Source organism: Ursus maritimus, unplaced genomic scaffold (assembly GCF_017311325.1).
Source record: "Ursus maritimus isolate PB19 unplaced genomic scaffold, ASM1731132v1 scaffold_2, whole genome shotgun sequence".
Taxonomy (NCBI): Eukaryota; Metazoa; Chordata; class Mammalia; order Carnivora; family Ursidae; genus Ursus; species Ursus maritimus.
The window spans coordinates 77,804,762-77,830,837 of NW_024424452.1; the positions used below are offsets into that span (position 1 = coordinate 77,804,762).

The following is a 26,076-nucleotide window of genomic DNA, read 5'->3' on the forward strand; positions in this document are numbered from 1 at the left end:
GATTTTTTTTTAAAGATCATCAAAATGTCATTGGTAGTTATTAGATCTAAAACAATTTGCACTTCCTCATTCTTTAAATATCTTTCTCCAGGGGCCCCTGGGTGGCTCAGTTGGTTAAGTGCCTGCCTTTGGCTCTGATCATGATCCCAGGGTCCTTGGACTGAGCTGGCATCAGACTCCCTGCTTCTCCCTCTCCCTCTGTCTACCACTCCTCCTGCTTGTGCTCTCTGTCAAATAAATAAATAAAATCTTTTTAAAAATTAAAAAATAAACATCTTTCTCCAAAGTCATCTTTTTAAACATTCTCCAAGCTTTCTCAGAGACAGATGTTTACATCATCTTCAACCACAAAACGTATCTAAACCACACAGGACATATGGCTTAGTGAATGTAATAAACATTCTTTCAGGCAAGAGTAAACATATGAAATAAAATTACTAAGATACCAAATACCAACATCCAAATCCTCTAAGCTTCTTCACAGCAAAGTTCTGTCAGGAAAAAAAAAAAATCCTAAATAATTCTACTAATCAAAGCACATGTGCTCAAGGCCTCCAGATAAATCATTATGTGTTAAGGGGTGTGCCCAAATCTAGCTCAACAGGAGTAATTCTACTGGAACCCTTCTAATCAGAAAAGCATGAATGATGGTCCTCTTTACTAAAATCTAACAAAACCCAATGAGGGGCTGCTGCTCAATGATGAGAGCAATGGTTAACTCTCCTATCAGTTAAAGTAAGGCCTACTCCCCTACATAAATGGCAAATAGTAATTTTACTGATCCTAAGTGAAAATACAGAATACACATGATAGTTAAACAGCAATCAATCCACACTGATGAAGGCCCAAATTTTAAAGTATCATTTAACTTCCCCAATAATATGCACATTTTTATACCAGGAATAGTGCTCATAGCTACTACAGACAAAATGCATGAAAGGACAGGATGCATGAAAGAGCCTGGTTTTCTGAAAATAAACTGTGGGTCAGGCATTACGTTAGGTGTTTTCAGATGCTTCTCTTTTTAAATGTGTACCATAAATCTAAACCACAAAATAAACCACTACCAGCCACCAATATTTGTTAAGTACCAAGTAGGTGCCAGCACTTTCAGTGCTCTGTATATAGTATCTAATTAAATAAACGTTCACAGCAATGCTGTAATGCAGTTATTATCTTCATTTTAATGATAAAGAAACCAAAGTACAGAGAAGTACCCAAAGACACAAAACTAGTCAGTGGCAGGACTATGATTCAAACTTGGCCAGCCTAACTCCCAAGCTTGTACTTTTAAATACTATAACTTGTGCCATCTTACAGATGAGAATTAGTAGTCCTTAAGGCAAGGGAACTTTTAAGGGTGATGGAAATTTCTAAAACTGGACTGTGGTGATGACAGCACAGTTCTGCAAAGTTACTAAAATTCATCAAGTTACACACTTAAAATAAGTGAATTTTATAATGTGTAAATTATACTTCAATAAAGCTATTAAAATAATCATTAAAGGCTTTTAAATAAGTCTTAGTTTTCAAATTTTTAAATGTAATATTTTAAAAATATAAAGAATCTTCGGATCTGTTCTACAAATGCAGCAGTAGCCCTATTAAAAGCTAAATTATATTGCTTTGAAGATGTCATTGAAATATATTAAAAACTGACATTCAAAAAATTGTTAAAAGTGTATTACCATCTTCTCTACACAGGTTCATTTTATCTGCTTCTGATTTAGAGGGAGAAACAGAGAAATAAAATTCATCAAGTATCTAGTCTGGGCCAGTCACCCCGCTGAGGCATTTTTATGCCCATTTTATACGTAACACTTAAGCTTCAACAGCATTAAATAACTTGCCTAAAGCTAATAAATTGTGAGCTGAGACCACAACTCAGCTCTTAAGTGAATCTGAAGTATAAGTTGCATTAAGAAAGACATATTAAACAAAACTTTATTGTCTGTAAGAAGAAAATCTTGGATCTCCTCTCTGCCCTATGAGATGAGTTTAACTCTTTATTCTTGGTCTTAATTTAATTTGCCATTTCTCTGGAACATTTCCATAGCAACTAATATGCAGGGCAACTTCAAACAACATTTTTAACCAACTTGAAAAACGAAGCTAAAAGCAAGAAATCAAAACAGAAAGAAGAAAAATCAATGAAGACTTATAACACTTCTCAGTGTTCTAATTCTCAGCAGAGTATCAATTAATTTACAGATGAAATACTAATCTGAGATTTTTGAGGAGGCTCAAGGTTTTTCCAGCAATAATATCCTGTGAAGAAAGACACTATTTTGATTGCAAAAAATCTCTCTTCCCAAAATATACGAATTTGTAACCCTATATTGTACACAACATTCTAGATATAACTAATGTAATATACTAATGTTAGTACAAATGGACAAATACTTGGGACAGGAATAAAGAGAATGGCTTCTGATTTAGAGGGAGTAAAGCCTGAAAGACAGAACATGACAAACAACGGTTGAGAAAGCAGCAAAGGGTTGTACTTAGCTGGCTTACTTTCCCAGTGTTCAGAACAACAACAACAAATTTCTATCTGCAACTTAATGCCAAATTTAGGAGAAGAAACAGTAAGGGAGAATAAAACAATTCATGGGGAAGCTGTGTGACCTGAAGTTGAAACAGTGCTCTATAAAGTGAATGACAACTTCTACCTCTATGTACACAGTTTAAAGCTCCAGGTTTCTATTCTACATAAAGTTATGCATTGTGTGTAAATGTGCTACACCGAAGAGGACATCACCAGTTATTAAAAGGTGGCAGAAAAGCATCATCTTGAAAGTCCCTGTGAAGTAGTAAGCAGGGAAAACTTACCCATTATAGCAAAACAGCCGAAGGTTATTTTATTTTTTTTCAGCTTTTGCATCAATATTCTGCTGAATATTACATATACTATATTGTCAAGTAAGTATGTCATCACCATTTAGTGGTATTCCAAACACTGACAACACAACAAGACCTAATAACCAAAATCGGGCATATTTTGGAACACTAGGCATTTTAGTTGATCTGTTATCTTGTTAAGTGCTTTCAAATTAAATGCACATTTCTGATACTGGTTGTTTTCTTTGTGAATATGGATGTCTCCTTAATTTGGCCTCTTTTCTAAACCACAAAAATAACTCAGTCCCAACACAAAAGGATCCACGAATAATTTTTGGTGACTAGGCCAAATATTTTAACCAGACTTTAAATAGTTTTTCAGATCACGTTTAGAAATCTCTCCTCCTACTACAATAATGGCTCCTTTGGAGAACAGGAAGTTTGTTCCTCCGGTCTGCACAAGTTATTTTGAGACACAATGACAAATCTGATTGGCAAGTACTCAGTAATCTTGGATGTAGGGGTAAATGCTCACAAGGAAAAGAAAATCTAACTTGTACCTCATAACTCATATTTCAGACTGTTAATTACAATGAAATTGAGACATTATAAGAAGCAGCACTAATAATCCGTTTCTTCAACGTACCCCTCTTTACTAATTCTTTCCCACCCACATGCTTAAATCCTTGTTCGGAAGAACTTTAAAAAACCCACATTTCTATCTCCAACCTGTCTCTAACCTTTAATTAAAAAAAAAAAAAAAAGTTGGGGCAGTTGACTGGCTAAGTGGGTGGAGCCTGCAACTCTTAATCTCAGGGTTAAGAGTTCAAGCCCCACACTGGGCACAGAGTTTATTTAAAAAAAAAAAAAAAAAAAAAAAAGTCATTCAATCCCTGTCCTTATTTTCTTCCTAGGTTCTATTCTTTACTCCCTCACCTTTCGGTTTTAAAACTACCACTCTATTCCAATCACTATGTTGAAACAATTTTTTTTTTTTTAAGATTTTGTTTATTTATTTGAGAGAGAGAGACAGCCAGCGAGAGAGGGAACACAGGCAGGGGGAGTGGGAGCGGAAGAAGCAGGCTCCCAGCGGAGGAGCCTGATGTGGGGCTTGATCCCAGAACGCCAGGATCACGCCCTGAGCCAAAGGCAGACGCTTAACGACTGAGCCACCCAGGCACCCCTATGTTGAAACAACTCTTAACAAACACATCAATAACCTTCTTCTGAAGTTGAACAGTTATATCTCAGTCATTATCTTCTTCTTATATAGCATTTAATAATTTTGACCAGTTATTCCTGCAATCGCTGCCCCCTTTTGGTTTCTATAATGGCATACTGTCCAGGTGTTCCACTAATGGCAGGCCACTCCTTGTGTGCCTCTGTTGAGGGCTTCTCCTTCTCTGCCCATCTCTGGAATATATGTGGTTTTACAGAATTCCTTCCTCAATTTTCTCCTCTACCAACTTACAGTGAGAGATTTCATCTATTTTTCAGCTTTCAAATACCAACTACATGCTGATGATTTTCAAATCTATGTCTCAGTTCCGACTTCTCTTCTGAATGCCAGCCAGGGCCATATAACCAGTTCGCTACTAGCCATCCATGTCCAACTAGTGTCTCAAATCATCTCAACTTTACCAAAAACCTTTTGTTCCTATGTCAATGATCAAGTCACTTACCCAATGACAGAAGCATGGGGAATCATCACTGACTCTTCCCTTTTTCCTCAAACCCTCCCCCCTCAACTAATCAGTCACCATGTCCTATCATTTTATTTTTTCAATGTTTAAAACCTTCCCATTCATTCCCAAAACCTAAATTTAGATTACCAACATCTCTTACCTAGATTACTAAGATTTCTTAACTATGGTATTGCTGTTAACAGTATCCTCAATAGAGCAAAGCTAGGCTATAACTAGACTCTAAGTTCCTTAAAATCAGAGAACATCTTGGGTTGTTGTTGTTTTTTTTTCCTCTCTTGCTATTTTCTTTATGGTTTTAATACAGAAAAAGCCAGCCAATATACATTAGCAAACCTATCAAGCTGGAGTATTTGTTTTCCCCAACATTAAGTCAACTGAGCTAATGAAAAGCTAGCTGCTAGGGAAGAAACCTAGGGCCTTACCATCCAGAGTAGTATGCACAGATCACCAAGAATTTGTAAGACTTGAATAACAACACTATGAACCAACTAGACCTTAAAGACATCCAGTGAATACCTAACAACAGCAGAATTCTTTCCAAGTACCTATGGAACATTCCCTAAGACACACCACATGCTAAACCATAAAACAAGTATCAGTACATTTAAGAGGACTGAAATCACAAAAGCTATATTCTCTGAACACAATGGAATGAAATTACAAACCACTAACAGAAAGAAATTTGGGGAACTCACAAACAGGGAAATTAAATAACATACTCCTTTTTTAAAAGATTTTATTTACTTATTTGGGAGAGTGTGAGTGAGAGAGTGAGAGAGAGCATGAGCAGGGGGAGGGACAGAGGGAGCGGGAGAAGCAGACTCCTCACTGAGCAGGGAGCCAGCCTTGGGGCTTGATCCCAGGACCCTAGGATCATGATCTGAGCTGAAGGCAGACACTTAACAGACTGAACCACCCAGATGCCCCTAAATAACATACTCCTAAATAACCAGTAAGTCAAAGAAGAAATCATAAGGGAAATTAGAAAATATTTTGAGATGAATGAAAATGAAGACACACCATACAAAAACTTGTAAGACACAACTAAAACAAGGTTCGGAGAGGAGTTAACTTCTTTAAGTGCCTATATTAAAAAAAGAAGAAAAAATAAAATAAAATAAAAAAGAAGAGGAAGGGGTGCCTGGGTGGCTCAGTCTGTTAAGTATCTGCCTTCAGCTAAGGTCATGATCCTGGGGTCCTCGGATCAAGCCCCTAGTTCTGGCTCCCCACACAGCGGGGAGTCTGCTTCTCTCTCCTGCTCCCTCTGCTCCCCCCGCCCCTGCTCGTGCTCTCTCTCTCAGATAAATAAAATCTTTTTAATAAATAAGTAAATAAATAAAAAAGAGGAGGGAGGGGCGCCTGGGTAGCGCAGTCGTTAAGCGTCTGCCTTCGGCTCAGGGCGTGATCCCGGCGTTCCGGGATTGAGTCCCACATCCCGCTCCTCCGCTGGGAGCCTGCTTCTTCCTCTCCCTCTCCCTTCTGTGTTCTCTCTCTCGCTGGCTGTCTCTCTGTCACATAAATAAATAAAATCTTTAAAAAAAAAAAAAAAAGAGGGAGGTGAGTGGGGGGGATGGGTGAAATATGTGAAAGGGATTAAGAGTACACTTACCATGGTGAGCACTAAGTAACATACAGAATTGTTGAATCACTGTGTTGTATGCCTGAAACTAATATAACACTCCATGTTAGTTATACTGGAATTAAATTTTGAAAAAATGGATAAAGCAAAAAATTAAATAAATACATAATAAAAATTAGAAAATTAAAAAGAAGAAAAATCTCAAATCAATAATCTTACTTTCCACCGTAAGGCACTGGGGGGGGAGAAAAGATATTCTAACATCAGCAACATAATGACAAACTCTCTGTGGCCAAAATGTAAATTCTGAATTTACATTGGTAGCAAGTGATGCCAATTTTAGACAATTACTTCCCTAAACATTACAAAATAGAAACTTATAAACAGACATCAAAAGCTTAAAATTAAAAATTAAAAAAATAAAAATAAATAAATTTTTAAAAAGCTTAAACATTCAAGTATTCTTATACCCTGAACTATTTAATATTAATTAGTTTAAGAGGCATACATGCAATCTTAAAAAATCTTAGTAGTTCCTTTTCCCAATGAACACCCACACACATTTCCATTTGGGAAGAAGGAGATAAGATACCTCAAGGTTTATAAACTCAAATATAAAATCCAGGTTTTTCTTTATTTTAGGCAAACAACTTCTAACATGAGCAAATGAGTCTTAATACATAAAAGCTGGCAAACAGAAAAACCTTCAACTTTACCTTTCAAATGGCTTCTGGAATACCACTTATTAGCAAGCTATGCTGCCATTCCTATCTTTGAAGGAGATTTTCGTAGGTTCAAGATAAGCAAATGAACTTAAAAGGAATGCTAAGTTTTACAATAATAATAGGTTTATTATGGGTTAAAATATTCTAAAAACTTAAAAAGGTCATTATTTTTTAATCATCATAATAACCTTGCAAAATATTATTAGGCCCTTGAGAAAATCAGGGTTAAACCATATTCTCCGATTCAAAGCCAATAAGGGCTAGTAGAGTTTAGACTTCAACCCTGGTATGTCTAACTTTACTATTGTTAAGACTATCTCCTTCGGTTTTTATTTATTTTTATTTTTTTTTAAGATTTTATTTATTTATTAGACAGAGATAGAGAAAGCCAGCGAGAGAGGGAACACAAGCAGGGGGAGTGGGAGAGGAAGAAGCAGGCTCATAGCAGAGGAGCCTGACGTGGGGCTCGATCCCACAACGCCAGGATCACGTCCTGAGCTGAAGGCAGACGCTTAACCGCTGTGCCACCCAGGCGCCCCCTCCTTAGGTTTTTAAATCATTTGTTTTTTTAGTCTGCAAAGATGGCCACAATTCCTCCCTTTGTAATTTGACTTTGCTGCTCAATTAGGAGAGAGGATCTATTTTCCCCCCTCTTGAATCTGGGTAACCTTGACTTACTTTGAATAGTAGGATGCAGCAGAAGTGATGTTGGAGGAGTTTCAGAGCTTAGCCCTCAAGTGACCTTGCAGCTTCTACTCTCACTCTTGGAACATGGTGCCACTATGTGAGGAAGGTTGAACCAGGCCCCAAGGGTGAGACCAAAAGAACAAAGAAAAACTGTCCAAGCTCAGACCCGAGAGCCATCGGCGCCAATCTGAGCTGCCAGATGAGTGAAGCTACATGAGTGGCCTCAGTGGAGACTAGCAACAGGACCACAGAGCTAAATCCTGCCCCAAATGTGACTCAAAAGTATAACCAAATATAGTTATTGTTTTGAGCCACTAAACTTTGGGGTGGTTTGTTACTCCATGATAAATATCTAATAATTGTTTGTATAATTAAGACATAACAACCAACATAACATTTATAAATTTCATCATAGCCTTTTGAGAATATAGTAATACTGAATGTATTATTGACACTGGAATTTGAAAGGTTCTCTCAACTGAATTACAACCCTTTAAAAGAATGAATCTATCTATCCTCTTTTTTTAAGGCCCTAAAAATTACTAATACATTGAAGTACCTTCATACACACAATATGCCTAAATTTAGTTTCTTAATCCTATAGCATAAATTAACAGTAACCAAGGGGAAAAGCATTTAAGTATACCAATGGAACATTTTAAAAGCACAGCATGGACAACAAATCCTCTAGACAAAACATGTACCACTTTGGCTGATTTTAAATCCATCTAAAACTTTTTACTATATTCCAACTTAACGGAGTTGTCATCCATGCTAACAGTCCTTCATGCTGATGTGCCAGAGAAGCATTAACTCTTAATATTGATAGCTTCATATGCTCTCAAGCTAGATGTTGTTAGTCTTTACCGGTTATAACCTAAAGACAACTTTCCTTAACAACATCACCTTAGTGATGATCTTCAGCAGGTTATACTTATTTTTACCTACTCAAACTATCTTTATATACTCTCCAAATCTATTCCCTCCCCGTCCCCAAACTGTGGGATTTGAGTGCCAAGCACTTATAGATTATCTCCTTTAATCCTCCAACGACCTTCTGAGATAGCTATCACCTCTACTTTACTGATGAAGGAAGGAAAGAAAACTGAAAGTTAGGGGAGGGGGGTGGGGGAATGGGATAGACTGGTGATGGGTAGTAAGGAGGGCACGTATTGCATGGTGCACTGGGTGTCATACGCAACTAATGAATCATCGAACTTTACATCGGAAACCGGGGAGGTACTGTATGGTGACTAACATAATGTAATAAAAAAACATTAAAATAAAAAAAGAAAAAAAAGAAAAAAAAAGAAAACTGAAAGTTATTCAGCTAACTTAGTGGTCTAGTAATAATTTGAACCCACATTCGTCCAACTCCAAAGGCTGTACTTTTTCCACTATAATACAATGTCTTCCAACTTTTGGCACCAGTAATCTGTATTGCATTTATTAATAATTATTTTATTAGTTAGCCAAAAATAAAAATCTAAATTAAATGGTGCCTGTTTTAGGTTTAACCTGAGCATGGTTAGTTTTAAATAAAGTAGATTTAGTACAGGAACCCTGGAACTATTTAAGCCTAGGTCATTCAAAAAAAATTAGGTTATAGCAACTACTCTATTTCTTTTGAGGAGAATCACAAGGAACATTTTATTACAACATTTTACAGAAATAATCAGAGGACTAAAACAGAATATGAATCTTAATTTCATATATATTTTAAGATACTTAAAACATATTGAAGTATGGCAAACATACAGAAAGGCATACAGATCAAGAATGTTCAAGTCAACAAATTATTACAAAGTAAGCATACCTGTACAGTCGACCTGTACAGCTGACCCTTGAACAACACCAGTTTGAACTGCATGAGTCCACTTACATGACGATTTTTTTTAAAGAGTTAACAGCAGAAGCCACAAGGTATTTACTTACAACTTGCCTACCCCAGTCTCCACAGAACAAATCAAAGGCAACTAACACAGAGGTTATGCCTATTGTCCTGAGAACCCAGGGAGACCTGTAGAGGTAGTCAGCAGCCCCTGGGTGCCCTGGCAATGGGGCAGGGCTTCAGGTCACCCCCAGGGTGAAAGGGTTGTGTAGGTGGGGTGGTTGGGTCAAGCACCAGGAGGCTGGCAGGCAGGAGGCTGAGCTGAAGGAGGAACACATCCAGTGCCCTCAACCTCCAATCCTCCAGCCACTCCCCCAACCCAACAGCACCCAGGCCCCAGTGTCCCTGGTAGACCCACTACACTCACATGTGGCCACAACTGCCAATGGCACAGGTCAGCGCCACACGGCAAGGCAGATGGGACAGCTATACTGCGCCTCCAGGCCTCTGCCACAGCCAGCAAGTCACCCAAGAGCTGCCCCTGCTGAGCCAAGGCCACCAAGCTGCAGAACATTACCATCCCAGGACCAGGCCTGCCCCTGGTACTGCCCCTGTCCTGGCCTGCCTACACGTGGGACTTTTTCAGTAATACAGGTATTGTACTATAAATGTATAGTATGATTTTCTCAATAACATTTTCTTTTCTCTAGATTTATTTTAAGACTACGGTATATAATGCATACAATATACGAAATATGTTAATCAACTTTATGTTATTGGTAAGACTTCTGGTCAACAGTAGGCTATTAGTAGTTAAGTTCTGAAGAGTCAAAAGTTATAAGCAGATTTTTGACCACCTAGGGGTTGGCATCCTTAACCCCCATATTGTTTGAGGGGCAACTGTATACCCAAGATATACAACATTACTGGCACCCCAGAAAGTCCTCTCACCATCCCTCCCAATCATTATTCCTTTATTCTTCCTCAAAGGTCACTACTATCCTAACTTCTAATACCATAGATTAGTTTTGCCTGTTTAAAAACTCTATACAGCGTATTCATCAGTATATATTCTTTTGTATTTTGGCTTCTTGCATTTAACATTATATTTGTTAGATTTTTTTTTTCTACATTTGTATTTTTAAGCTGTTAGAAAACACTCCAGGTTAAACTGGTTACAGAAAACTACCCTTCATAAAGTCATTTTTGAAGCAGTAATGACATTTGGATTTTGACTATCAGCAGATTTCTGGTATTGAACTGAAAGGGACAAAAACAGGTGTCAGTAACAAAACTTGAGAACAGAGAGTCCCCTCTTTACTCCAGAAAACAAAGCAGCATATCTGCCACACTAATAACCCCCACTTCTTTCCTTTTACTTGCTTCTATTCTTTTCCAGGGAGCTTGTGCTTTGGACTTTCTTGGAGGCTACCACAGGGCCACCTGCATTGCTTGAAAAACAATGCAACAAAATAAGAGATATGGATTCATTTTCCAACTTAGAATTATTTCTAGACTGTTATAAAAAAATTCATTTTGAGAAGTTTAAAAAAAATGGACAAACTGCTACATGACTCCAAACACGTAAGCTTGTAGATACAATGCATTTTATTTATATATATAAAGCGATTCGGAACAGGTAAATTGTGAAAGAAGGTATTTTGCTGATTCCCAAGTTAGTAGCTACTTTTAGAGAATCTACCGATTTGTTGCTACTATATCAGAATTAAACACAAAACACTTCCTTCAAAATACATAATAATGACCTTCTGGGGACTAAATTCACGCTCAGGTTTGTGTTGTATGTTTATGTGTGATGCAGACAGCAAGGGATAAAAGGTTTCAGAAAGTCTAACTGCTGTGGGTTGCACAATAAACAGATTACTACTAACATTACACTTTTTGGTAAAAACAGGGAGCTCTGCTTTCTTATCTTAGAGAACTAAGATCAGTTTGCCCACTATTCCCCCAATCCTGAACCTTTTCCTCATTTCCCTTTAAGCATTAACCTATGAATTCTCTTATGAAAGGTCTTACTTGATCCAAACCTTATTTAAAACTGATCTCTCAACCCCAACCCCCCTACCACCATACACAAACTGTTGCTTCCCATCTTATTCTTGATTAATTTTTTCTCATAAAACTTCTCACCATTCAATATGCTCTTTTAATTGTTTTGTTATAGTGTATACCCACCACTACTAAAATGTAAGCTCCACAAGGACAGGGGTTTTTGTTTGTTTCTAACTTTGAGTACATTCTATGTGCCAGGCACTATTCTAAGTGTTCTACATGCATTAGCTCACTTAGTCTATTAGACATCATAATGAACCTCTTACATATCATTATAAAGCTTAATTTTAGAGTTGAGGAACTGAAGAACGGATGTTAGGTGATATGCTCAAGGTCACATGGTAACTAAACATATCCCTATTTTTAAACTGGTAATTCCTTCTGTAGTCTTTGCTGCTTTGGTGACATTACTATCCAATTTGACACTCAATGTACAAATCTGGTAATCATCCTAGATTCCATCGTTTTCCACTCCCATTAAAAAAATTTTAGTATCTATTGCATCTATCTATTCCTTTCCATCTCTACTTCCCTAAGGACCCATATTCATTCACTCAAAAAATACTGAAGGGGCACCTGGGTGGCGCAGCGGTTAAGCATCTGCCTTCGGCTCAGGGCGTGATCCCGGCATTATGGGATCGAGCCCCACATCAGGCTCTTCCACTAGGAGCCTGCTTCTTCCTCTCCCACTCCCCCTGCTTGTGTTCCCTCTCTCGCTGGCTGTCTCTATCTCTGTCGAATAAATAAATAAAAATCTTTAAAAAAAAAAAAATACTGAAAACCTGGGGCGCCAGTGTCCTAGGATCTGAAGTTACAGCACTGCAAGAAACAACCCTACTCTCATAAAGCATCTAGTCTTCTCACCTGGATCACACAATAACCTTTTAACTGATCTCTGCCTCCAGCTTTGTTTTTGCCTTCCTCTATCCTCCTCATAGTTGCTGGTCATTCACCTATGTTTTTCTTCCATGGCAATCAATTAAAAAACAACAACAATAGACAATAGACTTGAACAAACATTTCACAAAAGAGGATATCCAAATGGCCAACAGGCATACCATATGCCAGCTGAAGTTACAGAATAACATTACAGAGGGCGCCTGGTGACTCAGTCCGTTAACGTCTGCCTTTGGCTCATGTCATGATCCTGCGGTCCTGGGATGGTGCGCCCTATCGGGCTCCCTGCTTAGTACGGAGCCCGCTTCTCCCTCTCCCTCTGCCCCGCCCCACACTTGTGTGCGCATGCGCTCTCACTCTCAAAATCTTTAAAAAAAAAAAAAAGAACAGCATTACACATGAGGGGAATTTAAATTAAAATGACAATGATACCACTCCATATATACCAGAAGGGCTAAATTTTTAAAAAAGATTTATTTATTTTTTACAGAGAGCAAGTGAGCATGAATGGGAGGGGCAGAGGGAGAGAGAATCTCAACCAACTCCATGCTGCGCACAGAGCCCACGTCGGACTTGATCTCACGACTCTGAGATCATGACCTGAGCTAAAACCAAGGGTCGGACCCCAAACAACTGAGACACCCAGGTGCCCCGGGCTAAAAATTTTAAAACAACAATACAAAAGAGGATAGGAGCAGGTGAAATTCTCATACAATGCTGATGGCAGTGTAAGTTGGCACATTTTACTTTGGAAAACCGGCAGTACCTGCTTAGGCCAAACAAAATTCTACCAATGACCCCACAAACTCCATTCCTGGGTATATATACGAGAGAAATGACTAATCATGTCCATCAAAAGCCAAGAATGTTCATAGCAGCTTTATTCACAAAAAGCTCAAAACTAACTGGAAACAACCCAAATATCCAGCTACAACAGAATGGATAAACTGTGATAAATTCACACAATGGAATACAATATAGCAATAATAAAAGAAAGATTGATCTGTTACATATAATATGGATGAATTTCACAGATATCATAATGAACAAAGCCAGATACAAAACAGGACCTACTGAAGGATTTAATTTATAGAGGAAGGGAAAGGACTACATCCTGGATGACTTCATTTAAAAAGAAACAGTCTATGGTGCTGGAGGTCAGAGAATACCTGTTGGAAAAGGTGGGAGGCAGTGGGGAGGGTATTGTCTGGGAAAAAGAAGAAAGAATTCTGAGGTGCTAGAAACGCCAGATATCTTGATCTAGGTAGTGTCTGGTATATCACAAGCATATTATGTAAAAAAATCAAGACAGACCCCTAAGACATTTTTACTTTTTTTTTAAAGATTTTATTTATTTAGTTGTGCGTGTGTGTGAGAGAGAGAGAGGGAGGGAGAGAGAGAGAGAGCGCACAGAGGGAGAAACAGACTCCCTGCTGTGCTGAGAGCCCGCTGCCGGGCTTGATCCCAGGACCCTGAGATCATGACCTGAGCCGAAGTCAGATGCTAACCGACTGAGCCACATAGGCACCCCAAGACGTTTTTACTCTTTACTGCATGTATCTTGTATCTCAACTTAAAAAACAAGTAACATCAACAACAATTTCTTCAATGGTGCCCGAAGAGGATCAATTCCAAGTACCTGAATACTCCATAAAGGTCTTTAGGATGTGGCCCCCACTGACCACTCCAGTCTTACTTTTCATCACCATCTGCCTCATATTTTATTCTCTACCAACGGAAGTATTAGGGTTTCCTTGCACACAATATATTCTTTTTCACTCTAGGTCTTGTTTGGTTCAAGAATTCCCCTAAATCTAATGTTAAATATCTACTCATCCCCTAGGTCCCACTTAGTTCAAGAAGCTCTTTCAAGAAATCTTTTTTAGCCCAGCCTGTATTAGGTACTCCTCTGATGTTTCCAATATATTCTATGAGAAAGTCCATATTGTTGTACGCTGCACGGCGTATAATATTTGCTCAATAATTGTTGAATGACTGAAAAAAATCACTATTCTGCCTGACTATAACAAGTTTCATATTCCTAAAGGTAATGTTGGGACAATTCACATAAAAGATAAAGCTGAATGGCAATGGGACTTAGGACAGCAGATGTACCACCACACAGAGCTAAATTTTTTAATACTGGTACTTAATGTTTAGAAGGAAGTATGCCTCCAAAATTAAGCATATCCTTAAAATTATCTATAAGCTAGGAAAACTAAAAGTGAAGTGGCAGACCAAAAAGGTAAGAATAAAGAAGCGAATCTGAGGGACACCTGGGTGGCTCAGTCAGTTGAGCACCTGCCTTCAGCGCACTCAGGTCATGATCCCAAGGTTCAAGGATTGAGGCCCACATCAGGCCCCTTGCTCAGCAGGGAACCTGCTTCTCCCTCTGCTTGCCATTCCCTCTGCTTGTGCAGGTGCGTGCGTTCTCTCTCTCTCTGACAAGTAAATAAATAAAATCTTCAAAAAAAAAAAAAAGCGAATCTGAAAAAACTATATATTGTATGATTCCAATTATACAATATTATATTCCAGAGCACCTGGGTGGCTGAGTTGGTTAAGTGTCCGATTCTTGATCTCAGCTCAGGTCTTGATCTTGGGGTTGTGAATTCAAGTCTTAAACTGGTCTCTACGCTGGGCATGGAGCCTACTTAAAAAAATTTTTTTTTAATTATATTCCAAAAAAACACATGAAAAGATACTCCACATCATAAATCATCAGGAAAATGCACATAAAAATGTCATACCACTACACACTCAGTGGAATGGCCAAAATCTGGAACACAGACAACACCAAGTGGTGACAAAGATGTGGAACAACAGGATCTCTCATTCAGTGTTGGTAGGAATGCAAAATGGGACAGCCACTTTGGAAAACAGTCTGGTGGTTTCTTACAAACTAAACATACTCTTACAATACAATCAAGCAGTCACTCTCCTCACTATTTACCCAGAGCAGTTGAACCCTTATGACTACAAAAAACCTGTAAACGGATGTTTAGAGCAGCTTCATTCATAACTGCCAAAACTTGGAAGCAACCAAGATGTCCTTCCGTATACATAAACTGTGCTATATACGACAAGTGTTAAAAAGAAATGAGCTATCAAGCTATGAAAAAACATGAACAAAACTTAAATGCATTGCTAAAAGAAAGAAGCCATCTGAAAAGGCTACCTACCGTATATACGATTCCAACTCCAGGACACTATGGAAAAGGCAAAACTAGGGAGACAATAAAAAGATCACTTGTTGCTAGGAGTTGGCATGAGGAGAGATGAATAGGCAAAAAACAGAGGATTTTTTGGATAATGAAAATACTCTGTATGAAACTATAATTGTGAATACTTGTCATTATATATTTGTCCAAACCCACAGAATGTACCACACCAAGAATGAGCCCTCTGTAAACTATGGACTTCAAATAGCAATGTAGATTCATCAATCTTTTTTTTGGTAATAAATGTACCACTCTGGTGGTGGATGCTGATAATGGATGAGACTGTGCATATGTGGGAGCAGGGAGTGTATGGGAAATCTCAGTACCTTCTTCTCAATTTTGCTGAAAATCTAAAAACAGTCTTTTAAAAACAAAAAGAATTTTAGAAAATCAACAATTGAACCTGAAATCTTTCCTAAATATGGAGAATATATTGACAGGATTTTACTCCCTACTTCCTTCCCCTCCACCCCCCTTACCACTTTGTCATTTCGCACCTAAGAAGCTGTTGAGTTCTATCCTGACACTGAGTAAAATGAATTAACTAACGCATGTCAATCATTAGAAAACTAGGTGTTACTACTACAATATTCAATGATGCTTTCATAAAAATATTATCTAGTCTGGCCTTTGGGATATTCTAAGTTGCTCTTAAATGCATTTAGAGATCTATCTATTCTAAGGATTTTTTTATTTCGCAAAACCATCTTTTTTTTATAGCAGTAGGAAGAAAATAAATTGGCCTTCTGTGCTCTTACAAACAGGTTTTCATCAACTGCAGACGTACTGACCTATCATAATAAAATCCCATTTCTGAAAAAATTGACTCAGATAATGAGTCAATCCATAAAACCTACAACTCAATTTTTCTAAATATATGGAGAACCTTTTATTTATCTCTTAAGTCGCTGATAAATTTAAAGAAAAGCTAAATTCAAGCAAAGAATGTTTAATCAAAACAGTTCAAAAACTTCTTTCAATGGGGTCATTAATGTAAAATTTGACATATAAAATCGGGGTTTTAAAAAAGTAATTATAGGGAAAGCATTTCAAAAGGAAGGTTAAAATCAAAGGTTTTTTTTTTCAAGTACAGCACTTAAATATGGAAGACTACTACTCTTTAACAGAATGTCTCCACAAAAATGGACTGTTAAGCAAGCATGACCAGTATACAGGGAAGGTCAAATCAAGACCAAACACAATATGGCTACTTTCAGCAAAAGCAGAGGTACAGCTTATCTATTAAAAGAAAAAAAAAAAAAAAAAAGGCAAGAGAGACTGACAAAAGGTTCTCCATTTTTCAAGCTCTGGAAACTTCAACATGGTGAGTTAAGGAAGATACAAATTCATGTGGTGACCAATTTGGATTTTACAGATTAAAATGTAGCTTGAATACAATCTAAGTGTAAACCCAAGTGCCAAGAGAGAATGCTGGATGCCAACATGTTTAGTTAAATTCCATTCACCCTCACCAGCCAACTCATATCAGTCCTGGAAATTAATTTTTTTTATCTAAAATGACTCATACTCAAAAATATTTTTCCATCATAACTGAAATATAGAAAGAAATCAGCTAAATGGGATAATTTTCTTCAAATAAGATTCTAATTATTTAAAGAGTAAAAATAATATAACTATTAAATCTACAGTTTTCATCTATAAATACACTATTTAAAATTAGATAGTATATAATCAAATGGTCCCTAATGACCTCTTCGAAAGTGATTTTAACTTCAAACATGACTGTAAAGGCAACCTAATTAGTGGGGAGCCCAAGAGAGAACTAGGATAAGGAGATCTAGATTCTAATCTCAATACTGCCATTTATTAGCTCTGATATACCCTTGATAAATATGGTTGAAAGGTTTAGAGAAAAACAAGAAAAGATTTTAGGAACACTGAAAAGTGGAGTAAAAGATGATACTCTAATAAGAAATCAAGGAAACCATTAATGGATAATATTTATTTGGTAAGGCTGTTTTGTTCAGGGAGTAAATTTATTACGTAAAGTTCAGGCCTGCCAGCAACACAAGCAACAAAGCAATGAAAATGTAGGCTTGAGGACAAACTGAGATCATGTAAAGAGGTAAGTTTTCCGTGAGAGTGAACACAAACAGAGAATCGGACCTTGGGAGGATAGTTTACATCAGCACTCTTCACTAAAACTACCTGAGATGTTGAAAATGTCGTCTTCGGTTTCCAGTATGGTAGCCAGGAGCCACATGTGGTTATTGAACCACTGAAATGTGGTTGGTGCAACTGAGGATCTAAATTTTAAATTTTATTTGATTTTAATTAATTAAAACTTAAATTTAACCATAAAATGGAATATTATTTAGTAGTAAAAAGAAACATGCTAGGGACACCTGGGTGGCTCAGTCAGTTAAGTGTCTGCCTTCAGCTCAGGTCATGATCCCAGGGCCCTGGGATCGAGTCCCACATGGGCTACTTGCTGAGTGGGGAGCCTGCTTCTCCCTCTGCCTGCTGCTCACCCTGCTTGTACGCACTCTCTCTGACAAATAATTAAATAAATAAAATCATAAAAAAAAAAAAAGAAATGAGCTATCAAGCCACAAAAAGACATAGAAGAATCTTAAATGTTATACTGCTAAATGAAAGAAGACAATCTCACTCATAAAACTATACAGTACAAAATGTGAATCCTAATATAAACTATGGAACTTAGTTAATAACAATTTATCAACACTGGGTCATTATAACAAATGCACCACACTGATACAAGACGTTAACAGAAGTAACCGTGAGAGGAAGGTGTATATGAAAATTCTGTATCTTCAGGACAATTTTCTATAAACCTAAAACTGCTCTAAAAAATTAAGTCTATTAAAAATTTTAAATTTAAGTAGCCATTTGTAACTAGTGGCTGGTACTGAATAGCACAGATCCATATCAATGAAAAGACTGATGTGGGAAGAAAATGAGGATGTATCTCATTCCTGACCACTACCTTCAAAAGTACACATACAGGAGGACCTGGCTGGTACAATCAGTACAGCATATGACTCTTGATCTCAGGGTTGTGAGTTCAAGCCCCACACTGGGTGTGCAGGTTACTTCAAAATAACATCTTAAAAAAAAAAAAAAGTACAAATACATTTATTCCTGAATTACACAAAATTTATATGCAGCTTCAGTAACAAAACGATTTCAAATAGTCTAGAGGAGTAGCTTTCTAAACTGATGATTTTTGTTAAACAGAATTTAAGGAGGAAAATAACATTTACTGAATGAGTACTCGGTATCAGGTACTATACTGAAGATGTATGTTTATCTCATTTAAACTTCAAAACGAATCTTTATTTTTTTAAAGATTTTATTTATTTATTTACTTATTTGAGAGAAAGAGAGAGAGCAAGCACACACGCAGGTGTGTATGCCAGCAGCAGGGAGGTGCAGAGGGAGAGGGAGAGGGAGAGAGAAAATCTCAAGCAGGCTCCACACTCAGCTCCGAGCCTGAGGTGGGGGGAGGACTCGGTCTCAGGACCCTGAGATCATGACCTGAGCCAAAATCAAGAGTCAGTTGCTGAACTGACTGAGCCACCCAGGCGCCCCCAAAACAAGTCTTTATTTATTTATTTATTTATTTATTTTTAAAGATTTTATTTATTTATTTGACAGAGAGAGAGACAGCCAGCAAGAGAGGGAACACAAGCAGGGGGAGTGGGAGAGGAAGAAGCAGGCTCATAGCGGAGGAGCCCGATGTGGGACTCGATCCCGGAACGCCGGGATCACGCCCTGAGCCGAAGGCAGACGCTCAACAACTGAGCCACCCAGGCGCCCCCAAAACAAATCTTTAAAGGAAGGTATCACCATTTCTATTTTTAGAGATAAAGAATCATAAAGCTTAAGTGATAAAAGATGGGAACCTAGATATTTCTGACTTCGAAGCCTGTGTTCTAATATATTCTGTACATATTTTTATGACTCCCAAAATTATGAACATAATTGCATTTTCCCACAAGGAATTTATCATCAGGAATATGTTTTTTAAAAACAGGACCAGGTTATATAGCACAGTAATTAAATAATGACACTCAGAGTCTAATGAGGTGTTGTCCCTATATTACATGGTCCCAAGCTAAGATGTTTTTTATTTCTGTCACCCCCCCCCTTGCTGACCCTTTTACCTATAAAGCCTCTCTACTCCCACACCTAATTTACACCTTTTAATCTGATGTGGGATTAGAGAACAGATAATCAAATTTATTAGAATTATGTACAAACAAAGAGAGCTCCTAAATCAGTACCTTAGTGCAGATGATCTGGTTCACTAATCTCATAACAATTAAAAGTCTTTTTGTATACTTCTTAGTCTAAACTGGGACCTGGATAGGTAAAATACTGTTCTGTAATAAAGCTAAGAATGCAATAAGCCTATTTCATTCACAAATCTTCCACTAAGCCGTATTTTTAAGCATAGATCTCTAAACATCACCTCATTTAAAGATGTTAATGATTAAATGTATTGGGGTGTTTTTTTTTTAAAGATTTTATTTCAGAGAGGAGCGCATGTGTGCACATTTGCACGTGGCACATATAGGTGGGGAGGGACGGAGTGGGAGAGAGAGGGAGAAAGAATCTGAAGCAAACTCCACACTGAGCCTGGAACCACACGGGCTCAATCCCAGGACTGCAAGAGCCTTACCTGAGCCAAAACCAAGAGTCTGACGCTTAACTGACTGAGTCACCAAGGAACCCCAACGATTAAGTGTATTTATTTAGTACACTAGTTTTCCAATGTTACTATAAAAATTTAATGAGGTATATATAAAAAAACAGAAATATTTACAAAGAGTTAATACTTTTCTGAAAAAAGTCCCCCTATTAAAGAAAAAAAGCACTGGGGCGCCTGGGTGGCACAGCGGTTAAGCGCCTGCCTTCAGCTCAGGGCGTGATCCGGGCGTTCCGGGATCAAGCCCCACATCAGGCTCCTCCGCTATGAGCCTGCTTCTTCCTCTCCCACTCCCCCTGCTTGTGTTCCCTCTCTAGCTGGCTGTCTCTATCTCTGTCAAATAAATAAATAAAATCTTAAAAAAAAAAAAAAAAGCACTGAGTTGTAAATATTCTTAAGTAATTCTTTCTCATCACTTTTTAAGTTGTTCTTATAACTAAGTTTTCCCTTAAAAAGGGTAATATTAGTAAGGTGACTTTTTATAAGCCCTTCTGGTCCCAAGATTATGGCCAGAGGAGTATCACAGTCACCAAGAATACTCTGGAGGTTGCTAAGAGCTTGTTTTAAAGTGTTTTCAAGTCTGATGGAGAACTCTGACATTTGGAAACAACTAAGAAAATATGAATATTTAAAATCACGTTTAAAGAAAGGGGAGAGGGAGAGTAATATCAAAATCTAAAACTTTCTTCCCCACTTACATCTCCTGGAACTCATTACAATCTTTACTAGTAACATGAAATCTGTTTTGCACTTATCACCATAAACTTTAAGATTTCAATTTAATTGGGGGGGGTACCAATATGAATTTAAGATAAGGGTAAAATAGTATTTCCAAAGCCCTAAATCGAAACTTCAAATTAAGCAATTCTAAACTTACAGAAATCTGGGACACCTGGTTGGGTCAGTCAGAAGAGCATGCAACTCTTGATCCTGCGTGTAGAGATTATTAAAAAGAAAAAAAAATTTTTAAAGGGTGCCTGGCTGGCTCAGTGGGTAGAGTGCGTAACCTGATCCTGGGGTTTTGAGTTCAAGCCCCATGTTGGGTGTAGAGATTACTTAAAAATAGATAAATAAAATGAATAAATTTTCAGAAATCCAACTTTATTACACATTATTCCAGAAAGAAAAGAAGCCTAACAGTTTTCTCTCTCAATCCATGAACTAACCAAGCAAAAAAAGCTACAGATAAATTGCTTCCGTAACACCATCCGTGCTTTTTGGAGGGAGTCAGGTAGAGAGCCAAAACCTAGGTTAAATCTTATTCAACATGGGATTAAAAGCAGAGTATTAGGCAAATTACAACTCTAAATATTCTCAAACATTAGCTGAGTAAAATAATTATAAAGTCAGATTCATAAAGATCAAAGAATTTCAACCTAACAATCATTTTCCAATACAATCTCAAATAAGTCCTGTCTGTTAACATTCCAAGTTTCTTCTACACATTAAGAAAAAGGGGGGAGGAGCGGAGAGAAACCAAAAAGGCAAACAAGTTGTAGAGAGCAAACTAAGTATTAGTTGCTCATATTTGTATATAACATTATAATTTAGTTAATTCCCATAACCCAATAAGGAAATATAAATGAGTCTGATAGTTTGAGTAGAACTCCTTTGGAATGATCAAAACTAGAACTGCAAACTGCTGTGACTTTCAACTTTTCTTCCATTAAGAGTCCCTGGCAGTCTGCCTACTGTACTCAAGAAAAGCATGCAAAGAATGAGGTGGTTTTTGATTCCTAACAATCATATCCCAAAATTTTTTCTGCAATTTTAATTATACACAGTACTGCTCCTTAATCTTGACTCAGTATAATTTTAAGTTAATTCCACAGAGACAGAAAGTAGAATAGTGGATGCTAGGGACCAGGGGGAGGAGAAATGGGGAGTAACTTCCTAATGGGTACAGTTTCCTTTGGGGGTGATAAAAGGGTTTTGGAATTAGAAAGTGGTGTTTGCACAACATTGTGAATATACTACTACTACTGAACTACTTACTTTTAAATTACTAGTTTTATGTTAAATGACCTGAACCGTAATTAAAAAATTGTTTATGTTAGGGGCGCCTGGGTGGCACAGCGGTTAAGTGTCTGCCTTCGGCTCGGGGCGAGATCCCAGCGTTCTGGGCTCGAGCCCCACATCAGGCTCCTCTGCTATGAGCCTGCTTCTTCCTCTCCCACTCCCCCTGCTTGTGTTCCCTCTCTCGCTGGCTGTCTCTATCTCTGTTAAATAAATAAATAAAATCTTTAAAAAAAAATTGTTTATGTTAAGATATATATTAAACTCTCTCTCTCTCTAATGACCCCTTTAGAAGTCTTCTTCAAAAACACTGCTACCATTTTCAAACACTACTTAGATATTGGAGATTTTTAGATGCATTACAAGTTAAATTATTACCATATATGCACAGTAATAATCAGTGAGATGAGTACTGACGTCAGTGCTAAAATGCTTAACATCAAAATACTGCTGACATATGACATATATTTGTTAATAATCTCAAAGAAAAACGTAAATGAACCTTAAAATATTTTTTCCTCTATGGCAGGTCACCATTTCAGTCAGCTCAACTGTGCATGAAAGGTCAACTCAAATTTTTTACTAGAATTCTTTTCCTAAACCTCAACCGATTAAGGAAACATTGTGAACTAATAAGAAGTGTCTAATATTATATAAAGGGTAAACAAGAATATTATATAAGAAATGAACAGGCACAAGTCTGACCAATAATGGCTATAAATAAATATGCTAAAGTTAACTGTCTTGCGGATGGAGGGCATCATTACTTAGAATTAGTAAGCTGCCCACTTAAAATATATATCATCTATTTAAGAAACTATGGAATAAGAAAAATTCCTTTGTATTATGCCAGACAAAATCAATCTTAGGGCATAACAACCTCCAAAGCTAGCCCAAATCCAGCCTAGACTCCAGGATTAAACAAGAGAATGAGGTCTTCAAGAGCGTCCTACAAGAACGGGCTGATCTGGAAATCTACTGTGACCGTTTTGATGCAGGCCAATGTGAGAATTTAAATCCATCTGAATCTAACCCCGAAGAATACCTGAATTCCTGAGCGTTGACAGGGCCAAAACTAAACCAGGTCAATATACTCTGCCAAAGAACATCTTGCTCCAAGGTATCCACCAAACAAGGATCATTTATCAGTGTATTCTTCACCTTGTGGAGTGCCAACCACTCTCAAGATATATCCAAGGGTAGACTGATTAGACCCCCATAAAATTCCATTTCAAATCCCAAGATCTAGAGATAAAAAAAGGTGCAGAATTCTAAATGGTTTATGGCTTTAAAAAATTATAAATGAAGAATTTCAAATGTTAGCTGACCCAGCTTGAACATCCCCGAATGTTACTAAATTTTAAATTTCCATGAAGTATTTCAAAGGCACAATTTAGTAACTGTTTACATAGCAAATTAAAGCCATGAAACCATTACAGCAAAACCATAAATCTGTCCTATGTAAATGGTATGAGTTTCTAGATCAACAGCATTTATATTTGCTGAAAGCAAAAGTGTTTCATTTGTAATTCACATGAATACTTTCTCAAACTTATAAGTGAATATCTGGCAGTGTATAAATAATGTTAATAGAAAGGTATTAGAGCTAAAGGCAAGTACAGTATTATAAAGCATAGCTCCAGATCAAAACAAGGAATCTGTCAACACAGGAAAGGCTTCAAAGTTAAATCTTGAGACACATGGTGGCAGTAGTAAAGCATCTAATTTGTGTCACAAGACCTGGGTTTGAGTAAGCTCTTTCACCTATTAATTATGTGGCTTTTTTGCTACTTACATAGCTTCTCCTAGCCTCAAATTCTTCATATATAAAGTGAGAACAATACCACCAATATTACAGCCCAAATACGAGGATTAAATGAGAATGTTTCAGATGCTTTGAAAAACTAAATTTTTTATGTACAAAAAATGCTTTCAAATATCTTCAAGTAAATCAAATAGATATTAACTTTTAATATTACCAAGAAAATGCACATCTAATTCTTAAGCTATGGTTCCAAAACCTTACAAGGAAATTCTTAAATATTACTTAAGAAACTGAAATTATCAGAATAAATACTTATAAAATATAACAATGCAGGGATCATATCTTAAAACAGTTCTGACACCTATTAAAACCAGAGCTCTCTAAAAGATTTTTCAGTATTCAACAGAAATAGGGATCCAGACCCAACCCATAAACTGTTGGGTCAACATCCAATTTCAAATACAAAACCTTAACATTTAAAAATCTTTTGTTTTGGGGACGCCTGGGTGGCTCAGTAGGTTAAGTGTCTGCCTTTGGCTCAGGTCATGATCTCAGGGTCCTGCCAGTTGTCTGCTTCTCTCTCTGCCTGCTGTTCCCCCACTTGTGCTCACTCTGACAAATAAATAAATAAAATACTTTTTAAAAATAAAAAAAATTTGTTTTTCAGGAAAATGATATTAAGTATGAGGCAAATTAGTCCTTCACACAACAAGATGAGATTTTTTTTTTCATAACAAAGCAAACTAACCACTTACAATTTTCAAACTTGTACATTGTAATAGGTTTAGGGTCACAAATAAATATAAGCATCATGATAGACAAGATAGACTTTACTTGCATTTTATGCTCACCCAACAAAATTCAGCATAAAAAAAAATTATGGATTTGAGCACTTAAAAAAAAAAGGGGGGGGTCCTTTCTGAAACTATTCCCTGAAAATTCACATTAGGTGAAGCCATGTGAAAGTTGTTCTCTCCCCATACTTTAAAGTCAAAACACCCACATTATTTATGCTAGGAATAAAATGAAAGTTATTCATATTTTCCCACTATACTTCAATCCTAAACAACAATAAGATAGTTCAACCTCCACGTTTGTTTGTTCGATTGTTAGTGTACTTACTGTCAATTCTCTTGAAAGAATTAGACTAGCTCCACCCATTAAATTTCACATAACCTAAAAATGATTCGAATTAAAACACAGACAATTCTAAGCAGAAATTTACCCTAAAAATGGATGAAACATATTAACTGGCATCTTCTCTGCACAGGTCAATCTTCCTTTTAAGAACACAAACTAGACGGACCACGCAAATGAATGTTAAATATTAGAAAGCAATCTTCGCGGATGTATCCAAACAACTTTAATATAAATTTCTGCACACCTAGGTAGAAACTGGAATAGAAATAACTTGAATCATTCCCCCCGCCCCCACTTGGAAATGGACGAGGTAGACGTCTCAAAAAATTAAATTTAGGAGTAGTCGCAGTGAACTGAAGTTACAGGCACTACTACCAGAGGGCAAATGCGGGAAAAGAGCTGCCTCTCCAAAAGCCTAAACATTCAAAAGAGAACGGTCGTTTCTAGTTTTGAAAGTTACAAAAAAGTTTAGAAATCTTATTAAAATCTGCTTTAGAAATCAAATACCAAACTCAAAGGAAAGGTTAGTCTTAAAACAAATTACTGAAAGGCAAAAACTAGAACATAAGACAGGACACAAGAAGTTCTACCCTGCAGATGAACGAACCACTTCCCTCCTGAAGAAATGCTTCGTTAGTTCCATTCAGGGCTAATGTTGTTGTTTCTTATGCGGCACATTAATAATTCAAAACGGTTCGTTTAAAGAAAAGTTCTATTCAAACACTACAATTTGTCTTCGCGTTGCCAGTTAGTGGCTTTGTTTCCAGTTTCATGGACTATTCTGGGATGTCAAGAGTTATATTATTACTGCTCCAAACGAGCCCTTGTTTCACAACCTCACCGGGGACGTGGGCATAACTGATGTTCAGAGAGAACTGGTGCCAAGATATGTTTTAAGAAGA

At 37.2% G+C, this 26,076-nt stretch overlaps 1 protein-coding gene across 7 annotated transcripts in view; it reads right to left on the reverse strand.

The window, feature by feature from the left end:
- RC3H1 (ring finger and CCCH-type domains 1) overlaps nt 1–26,076 on the reverse strand; it is an 83,339-nt gene that overhangs the window by 56,265 nt on the left and 998 nt on the right. Inside the window, exon 2 of one of the 7 annotated variants that reach the window (XM_040636227.1) lies at nt 23,315–23,514. The exons of the other annotated variants lie outside the window; for them this stretch is intronic. The gene's annotated coding sequence lies outside the window, so the exon portion shown is untranslated. The remainder of the gene's footprint in view (nt 1–23,314; nt 23,515–26,076) is intronic. 7 annotated transcript variants of the gene reach the window in all.